The sequence below is a fragment of the Harpegnathos saltator genome, unplaced genomic scaffold, assembly GCF_003227715.2.
Source record: "Harpegnathos saltator strain DR-91 unplaced genomic scaffold, Hsal_v8.6 scaffold485, whole genome shotgun sequence".
Lineage (NCBI taxonomy): Eukaryota > Metazoa > Arthropoda > Insecta > Hymenoptera > Formicidae > Harpegnathos > Harpegnathos saltator.
This window is the reverse complement of record NW_020230299.1, coordinates 771,201-777,200: the sequence shown is the minus strand read 5'-3', so window position 1 is coordinate 777,200 and position 6,000 is coordinate 771,201. Positions and strand designations below refer to the sequence as shown.

The following is a 6,000-nucleotide window of genomic DNA, read 5'->3' as shown; positions in this document are numbered from 1 at the left end:
TACGCCGCGCCGCGCCGCGCCGCGGGGGAAAACGCGTTTCCCTATTTTCCAAACTGCCTCCTAGCTATTCCTGCTACCCCCGTATCGCGCTCACCCCCGCCTCCCGATCGAGGACTGCCGAGCTCACACGAAGATTATCGAGCTTGCACGAAGCACGGGTGTTGGCGCACCGGGGGTTGCGGGTGATGAGTCTGGACGTGTACGCGTTGCAGGGTGGGTAGCACCCCGATAGGGCGGGGATGAGGAGTAGCACCGTGTGTGGGGGTAGGTCGGCGGACGCTTGTTCGTGCGCGAAAATTCGCCGGCAGCATCCAGTGACATCGCGGAGCTCGACGCGCGCGCCTCGTCCTACGCGCGGGAGGATCGAACGGTCTTCTTCGAAGATCTCTTCCATCGTCGCGGGTCTCCTCGAACGGGCCCGTGTTCCTGTCGCGAGCTTGCGACGTGTTGAAAGGTCCCAGTCGTGACTCATCATCATTATTCATCGCCGTCATCACCATCATCGTCATTATCGTCGTCGTCGCGCAAGATCGATATCGACGGGACCATCTCAAGCGGCGATCTCTCCTCCGGTTGTTGACTCCTGCTGCGAGGTGGTCAGGCCGAGTCGAGGGTCGAGTGCTCGTTTGCGAAGTGATGCACGGTGCTCCCTGATCGGTCGATTTGACCCAGTGACGGACCCAGTAAGGAAAAAGGAGTAACCGTGCGCGGTCAGCCTGACCCTGGTCCGAGTCGACGAGCGTGTAGTGCGTGACAATGCGGAGCGCGCTCGAGGACGACGCGGTGGGGAGACGGTTCCCGGGCTCGAGTGAATAGCGAGAGGGTCGTAGATCGTCGTGACCTCCGATGACAGGCTGTGACGCCACGTGTTCGCGACGTCATTCGAAGACGGGGACGAAGGTGACGGTGACGGTGACGGTGACGGTGACGGTGACATTGGCGCCAGGACGATCTGTCGTGGCGATGATGCCGTGATGCGTGTAACGCGTGTGCTGGATCTACCAGTGCGTTCTGCTCGAGTGTTGACGGATTGACGGCTCAGGTAACACTCCCAATTCCGTTCATCGACCCGTTTATCGTCGCGCGCGGCTCATACTTCGATCTTGGCCGTTTTTCGGGGTGTTCGGCTGTGCGGCGGCCCGACGACAACTCGAAGATCACCCGGGGGTGTAGCTCGTGCGTGTTCGCTGATCCGGCCTTTCCGGTCAACGACGTCTCAGCTCGTATCCGCTCGTCCGAATACTAAGGATTGCCGGAATACTAAGGATCGATCGAGAATTGCCGAATATTAAGAATTGTCGGATATCGATCGAGGACACGCAGCCTCTCTGTCTCGAATCGACTTACTTGTCACTTCAGTTTTTGGGGGATCGAATATTATTCGTTGCGTTTTGCGCAAGAAAAATGAATGATGCAAACACTGGCCGCACAGGGTTTTTCGCTTCATAGCGAACGCGCTTGACCGCACTACTTTTTGTCATTGTTTACAGTCTTTGGGGTAAGAGGTCGGTCTCTCTCGCTGAAGTGAATTCTCCGATTTTCATTTCGGACAAATGATCGGTCGATCGGAATTCTCACGGTTCATCGGAATTGCACACGTGTTATAGTCTATGGCAATTTATGAGTCGCCGTCGGCGTATTATTCATATGTGCACACATCGTTGCGCGCGTGTTAAAAGCAATTTCTGAAACAATATTGTTCAATGTAATGACTGTTAGTATTTTTTTCTTTTATTTTTGGAATATATGGCCGCGGGTATGTGCACCGCGGGGATATACATGCGGTCGGAAGGACCGGGAAAAAAGGGAGGGGGTTGAGATAAAAAAGGAATAACACGAAGTTTTACCCAGTGTAAACGCATGGGACATCTGCGTTCAATGTTTCCGGTTGCAATATTACGAAAGTCAAATAACAGTCACCGCAGAAAATCAAATACGCAGCATATTGCCGGCGCCGATAAGCTTCCGTCGAAATTATATTGACAGAGAACGCGTTGATGGCGAGCCGCAGAAGCATTTTCTGTTCCGAATACGGTGAAACATTAACGGCCGAAAGGGTGAATACTCCACGCTTCACTTGTTATCCGACTCTCTTGCCTGCTCCATGCGGAATAATTGCCGCGAAACGTAATAGTCGGCTCTCTCGACAAACGTATGCAAATAAAACAATAAGCTCTTTACGCGAATGATAGAACCACGTTCAAACGAAATGAATAGTTGTTCAGCTCGTTAGTTTTCTAATTAATCGTTTACCACACGCACTGTGTGCGTAGGCGTGTTTGCGCGTCCGCGTGACTACAAACTTTGAACCTGGTATCAAAGATCAGCCGACACGCTTGTTTCTCCCTTCCCTTTTTATTTTTATTACTCTCTGAAAGATATATTGCGATGTGTTATTAACCACTTGCGCTGGCAAGAAATTCACAGATGCGCGTACCAAAACTGTCGACTAGCAACTCACTGCGAGGCGTTAAGTGTTGTTCGATGCCTTATAGAAATCGGAAAAAGATTTATATCTTCTAAACTAATTAATTTTCGACCTAGGACCTGTAATAGTTTTTTTTTTTTCTGTTTGTACAGCACGTCGTTGGCGATTTTGTGACAAAAGCATCTTGACGTGCGTGGCACGTCTTTCCAGCGCAAGTGGTGTAAGCCGAGAAATGCTCTATCCGAGCAGCACCAAAGGGTTTATTTGGGAAACACATTTCGTTCGTTAGAAGTACCGGGACTCGATTATTTTATTTTATAACACGCACCCTACTACATTTTCCAACTAATTAACTTCCGTCAGTGCGGTTATAAAATGCAACTTTCATTACTGCTATTTCGAAACTGCTCTTTTTATGCTGTTTATTTATTGGCTTATATATGCATACATACATACATACATACATACATACATACATACATACATATGTGTATAGATATATACGCACACATATATATGTATAATTAATGTATATATATAAATACACACACACACACACACACACATACACATATATATATCGAACGACCGTATTGTGCACACATGGCCCGCGGGATTAACCTCCGGGTAAACAGATTCGCGAATGGAAAATGCATCTCAATTAGCGAGCGGTGAAAAATATCCCGGTGATCGCGCAACAGCTATTGGTGATTTATAGGCTCATACAGCTCGTCAAATTGGAAATTTGCCCCGAAAATCAATAGCATTATACCTCGTATCGACCGCGCTTAGTGCCATCGTTGAGCAGTCGTTGTGTATACCGCCGTAACTGACGTAACATTTTATTTAACGTCAAACATCCGCCGCCTTCAGAACGAACGACGCCGTAAAGTGTCCGCGCTTCCCTATCCTCCTAAGACCTTTTACCCGTGGCGTTTGAGCGTACGATATACGAACATCGGGCGAAACGGCGCAACTTCTCGTCGGTGAGCGAGCGGATGTTCTTCCTTCCCACAGGAAGCCCTTTCTGTTCATGAACTTGCAAAACACCACCAACGAAAGTACAAGTAACTGCCTATCCCGAAACTTCCGTGACGCGATAACTGCCTAGTGCCGGCAGGAAAGGGCTAGGTAGAGGTAGGACTGACGGGAGGGAGGGCGGGAGAGAGGGAGGAGGCCATGAAAAAACGGGGGGTGCACTTTCATCGACCAGCCGCGTGCACTTAAGGCATATTAAGTGACTCGCGCGCCATAAACTAGTTCCTCGGGAGACACTTTGGGGCGCGAGGGGGGGAACATACCGTCCGGAGGGAAGGGCGCAGCAACGCACGTTTATTCGGCGAAGTTGTTCCCGAACGATTGACCTAAAATTCCGCGGGCGTGTTCCGTCGCGAGCGCATTTTCTCGCAAATTTCTCGCAGCAACCTCGCGAACGGTTCTCGCCGTTTTTCCGTGTTTCGCGAAAACTTGTTAGAGAGCGGAGTCCTCTCCGTCGCGCGACGTCGCATCCGAGACATCAAGGATGTCGCGCGATGTTGTCTATTTAAGGGTGGAAGGGAGGGGGCGAATTTCTGTAGCGAGTTCAGTAATAGTTGGAAACACTCATATATATTTCCGCTCTTTATTAATGACGCTTCTCGTTGGCGATTGATTCAATTGCGTCGAATGTGTGTGTGTGTGTGTGTGTGCGCGCGCGCACGTAATATACGCATGACGGCGAGATCGATGTAATTAACGTGCCCAGACAAACAAGTCGCGATAAATTCACTTGCCGCGACAAAGAAAAAGAGGTAAGCGCATTGCTCTCTCGACGAAAAGACGCGCTCGAGTTGTCTCTCAATCCCTCAGTTGGAAATCGCAGGGATCGGCTAACTAATAAAATAATAGAGTCTAGTAATCCGCCAGAGGTATAAAGACGATGATCGGGGGAGGGAGGGGATTGGGAAGGGTTGCTTTTATCCCGCCCTGTGGAAATCACCGCCGTCTTAAGCGCGTTAAAGCGGGCGTTTCCCACCCGACATTGTCCGCTGATTCTGTCCGCTGTCGTTGAACGCTCGTCTTTGATGTCTGCTCGGCCACTCCGGAGTCCTCCGGTCTTCAGGCCCGTCGGGGAGGTCGCTTTCCCTCGCTCGAGCCCGGTAATGGTCGTTTAAGAGCTCCGTGAAAAGCCCAGAAGCGACTCGGGCTACTCGATATCTCGTCCATCGAACTTCTCAGGCCAGTCATTCTCCCGGCTCACTCGAGACTCCATTATTCTTCACGCTAATTCGACATCACGATATTAGCCGAGGACTTTCGATCCTTTCTCGCGTCGACTCGGAGTCGCGTCCGCGAGACTGGTTTATTCGAGTTGTTTACACGAATTGTTTCGCACACGGCGCGGTAATTACGCCGGCCGCTCTAATTCCCGTACGAATTATCGGTGGAACGCGCGATGAAAAGCACGCTCACACACACACACACACACACACACAAGTCGTGCAAATACAATGGAATTTATGATAGGGAGGGAATCACACACAAGGCGAGTTTCAAGGGAGCTTTCGACGACGGTGAGACGCGATCCGCTTGAAACGTTTCGTCGAGCCGAGACGCGAGCGAGCGAGCGAGCAACACACCGTCGCGCGTCGCGTCGTTCCTTTCGTCGTCGCGCGAGCATCGCGCGGCAATCCTTGTAAAATGATCAGCTGTCGATGCGCGTCTTTTTTATCGGAACGAATCTCTCGTCACGTAGCGGTACGGTAACACAGTAGCACGACGATTCGAAAGTGGATAGAACCAACTCCGCGTGTCCGATGTGGAACACGTCGTCGGTGGGACAACTCTCCTTTCCGCCGGCCGTACTAACACGGCTTGTGACCACTTTCCGCGTTCGCTTCGAGTGCCCCGATAGAGGCGAAAGCCGGAGAGAGAATGGCCGGTAAGAACAAAAAGCACTTACAAAGTACGGACGAGTGGCGAGAGAGGTCCGCCTGACCATTTCGATTGTGTCAATATCCGCCGTTAGAAATCGAATCATCCGTCATCTTCTCGTTGAACTCGTGCGTCTAACGCGCGGAAGCTCGTCTCGTCCAGGAGACGTCTCATCTGGTCTTGCTAATCTCGACGTTTCCACCTCGCATTTAGGTCACGAGGACTTTTCTGGGATTCGGGATTCTCAGCTTGCGGAGTTCTGCGGGACGTGTAACTGTCGCAGCTACTCGCCCCAGGGAAATTCGGTAAATAACAAACGCGAAAAGCGATTCGTCGCTTTTGTAATCGCAGCGGCGCGGGCGGTAACGAAAACGAAACGGATGACATCTCACGAGCGTCTCAGGTCGCCTTTTGATCGAGTGTCGAAACGAATCCTTGACTCTTCTCACCGCGAAATATGTATATATAACGTCGCGGACGGGGACGGAAGGATTATTTTCAAGGATTTCGCCGGTCGTTTGTTGCACGATTGGTCTCGCGGAAACTATCGAGGCGAAACAGACACGCCCTTCGAGCCATCGAGATTCATACATTTGCTCTGGCCTGCGGGTGTTCGCTGTCGCATTTTCTGCTCCTTCGACCGGAAGCAGGAAGTTCGT

At 51.0% G+C, this 6,000-nt stretch overlaps 1 protein-coding gene across 4 annotated transcripts in view; it reads left to right on the top strand.

Moving 5' to 3' along the window:
- The first annotated feature begins 257 nt into the window (after positions 1 to 257).
- LOC105182029 (nephrin) overlaps positions 258 to 6,000 on the top strand; it is a 254,625-nt gene continuing 248,882 nt past the window's right edge. The window contains exons 1-2 of one of the 4 annotated variants that reach the window (XM_025302282.1): positions 258 to 1,042; positions 5,555 to 5,646. The gene's annotated coding sequence lies outside the window, so the exon portion shown is untranslated. Of the gene's footprint in view, positions 1,043 to 5,091; positions 5,349 to 5,554; positions 5,647 to 6,000 lie in introns of those variants that run through there. The other 3 variants (XM_025302283.1, XM_025302281.1, XM_025302284.1) reach the window with 3 other exon arrangements.